The sequence below is a fragment of the Coptis chinensis genome, chromosome 7 (assembly GCF_015680905.1).
Source record: "Coptis chinensis isolate HL-2020 chromosome 7, ASM1568090v1, whole genome shotgun sequence".
Classification (NCBI taxonomy): Eukaryota; Viridiplantae; Streptophyta; class Magnoliopsida; order Ranunculales; family Ranunculaceae; genus Coptis; species Coptis chinensis.
The window spans coordinates 11,334,417-11,337,464 of NC_141462.1; the positions used below are offsets into that span (position 1 = coordinate 11,334,417).

The 3,048-nt window shown below is 37.9% G+C and overlaps 1 long non-coding RNA gene across 1 annotated transcript; it reads right to left on the reverse strand.

The window, feature by feature from the left end:
* Positions 1–2,480: 2,480 nt before the first annotated feature.
* LOC147485992 (uncharacterized) lies at positions 2,481–3,048 on the reverse strand. Its single transcript, XR_015201000.1, has 3 exons — positions 2,951–3,048; positions 2,702–2,869; positions 2,481–2,606 (listed from the first exon to the last, which is right to left on the reverse strand). It is a non-coding gene; the product is annotated as an uncharacterized LOC147485992 (long non-coding RNA).

Genomic DNA, 3,048 nt, shown 5'->3' on the forward strand with positions numbered 1-3,048 from the left:
TTAGACATTGGCATCCTGAGGGAGCCGAGACATTACGGTTTGGACATTCCAAAAGAACTGCACAAATATATTGTTAAAGTGGATGACCCTGTGGGTGATGGCAATTGCGGGTATAGAGCAATGTGCATTGCATTAGGAAGAAGTCAGGAAGAGTGGTCGTGGATGAGAAATGAGTTGTTACAAGAACTTAATGACAACCTCCCCCTATACTGTACATTGTACACTCACAGTGAGATTAGGTACGTGAAACCTACAATTTCCCATGAATGCGGTTGGGCACCCCCTCGTAAGTGGATGAGCATGCCCTTTGCTGGATATCTATTTGCTTCGAGATTTAATGTCGTCCTCGTACATTTAGGAAGTATGTACTGCCATCTTATTTTGCCACTGAGAACCCAAGCAAATCCTGAGAGAGTAAAGAAAGTGTTGGGTACCGCTTACGTACAGGGATGTCATTTTGTCCATGTTGAACTTGTTGATGATTGTCCGGTTTCAAAACCGATGCGAAAATGGCGTAGAGCTCGACACTTAATTGCAGATAGTTGGGATACTGCATTACAAGTAAGACAAGCGCAATTTACGGCATTGAACATTCCCAATTTAGTATTGGAAGACGAGCACACTAATGATGGGTCCGAAATACCAATAATAGATGTTGACTAGGAATAAGTCTATGTAATTAATGTTCATGTGGTTGGAATTGTAATTTGATTTTTGATACAATTTTCTTAAATTTGATGGTATTTTTTTGTCGAATTAATTGTATGGATGTATGTATGTTTGTTTGATTTTGGAAAAAATGACTTTTGGCAAAAAAAATTCTCTGTTTTTTTGGCACTTGAACGGTGTGGCCATGTCGTTTGAGACTAAAACTTGGAAAAAAATGACTTTGCTGTTTTTTTGCCTCTTGAACGGTGTGGCCACACCGTTTGAACTAGGTCCCAAACGGTGTGGCCATGTCGTTTGTAATTAGTCTGAAACGACATGGCCACACCGTTTGAGACTAAGTCCAAACGGTGTGGCCATGTCGTTTGAGATTTGAACTTGGCAAAAAGATTTCTCTGTTTTGGCATTTGGACGGTGTGGTCCCAAAGCGGTGGTGGCCACACCGTCCAAGAGGCAAAAACAAAGAAAGTCATTTTTGGCGTAAGTTTAGATGTTAGCGGTTGTTTCGTGTTTTGGCAAAAAAAAGATAGATGTTTTGGTTTTTGGCAATTGATCAATGTTTTATACATGGCATAAGAGAAATGAGAGTGGAGAAAGTGAAGAAGATATTCCAAAAATTTGACAATAACAAAGACGGAGGACTCAACACAAGAAATGTCATATCTGGTCATCTCTGTAAACGGACTAACAAAACCTGCGAAGTCGAATATGAAAAAAATAACTTCTATTTGGTTGGCAATGTAACTCCATAGTGATTGTCGTATAATCAAACAATGAAAGCATAGAAGAACATAATTGATTTGAACTTCTCACATACAACGTCAGGAAGATGCACAGAAGTCAATAAAATCCTTAGAATGTGAGTAAAAGAAGCATTTAATGAACAAAATCTTATTAGAAATAGTAATCGCAGCTTCTAAGTTACAAAACTTAGATTCAACAAGTATTCCACATATCCCACAAAAATCTCGAAGTTTCAAAGAACAATAAAATGTTATCACTTGATTTTTCTCTATAAGCATCTTTGTTACAAAAGCATAAGTAAACATAACAATAACATAATTAAAACTTCAGAAAATGGTGTCAAGAAAGACACTCAATCTCTTAACCAACCCCAGACTCAAAAATTAGAACCTTACTCCTCTTCCTCTGGAATAAGTTATCTTCCAACACAAGACTGCCAATGCTCTATAACACATTTCCAACAAGACTGCCAATGCTCAACACAATAAACCTAAACTAACCAAATTCAACATTGCTAAATCCAATGCTCCTTAACGATATCGTCCGCCAATGAACTTGCACCGGGTCAAATTGTATGCCTCCATGAACTCGTTCCGTGCATCGTCTGGAATCGCAGTCCCACCCAATTGCAGGCCTTGATTGAGCAAACGAGAAATTTCATCAACGACGGGGTGCTGTCAAAATTAAAACGAAAAACTACATTAGTATATACATTTACATTTATAAAATACCAAAACAAAACAAAACAAAATAAAAAACAAAAAAACCTAACGTTGTAAAGTATTAACTCACCAAATTATGATATGGAAGACTCTGTAGGGAGTAGAGATTAAGATGATCAGGGTTTATCATTCGAATATGACTATTGTTTTCGTACCAACTCATGTATCTACTAACACACTCCCATGGATAAGACGGAATGGGTCCTCGATGTTCAAGTTGTATCAAGTGATTTTGCCATTTACTCCAATAGGAAGACACAACATTAAATTTCACATCGCACTCGTCCGAAGTAGTTCGCCGAGGTCTTTGGTCTTGGGGATCCAAGGTACAAACTGCATATGACCCAACTGACGCACAACCCTCGAAACATTGTATTGCTCGACATTATCAAGAAAGCATATAAATCCCTCGAAAAATGCTATTTCATCCATCGGCCGTATAGCATGGACTTCAGCATAGGGATACCATTCAACCTATCAAATAGCATATGGTCGAGGAAATTAATCATTAACCACATACTAATAATATCAATTAATAAATAAAACTATTTATATACAAAAATGCTTACATCGGTACAAGTCATATTATCAATCATCGCTCGGGTATGCTTCAATGCAGCTGTTGTGCTAGCATAAAAAGACTGAGTAACTGAGTACTTATGAGTACGCGACATGCTCAACTGATAGTCATTGTTTGGGAATGGCCTGAACACCGGGAAGTACTCATAAATCCATGCCTAGATTAATATAGACACCCAGTTAATATTGTAATAGAGATAAAATTGACATTGAAAAGAAAAAAACAAAAAAACTAATACCTGTAGGAGAGTGAAATAGCCTAAAACACCCTTCACCTTGGCACTTGTGGCAGTCCCAAGACCCCTGTATAAGTAAGCCAAGAAGGTCGCACCCCACG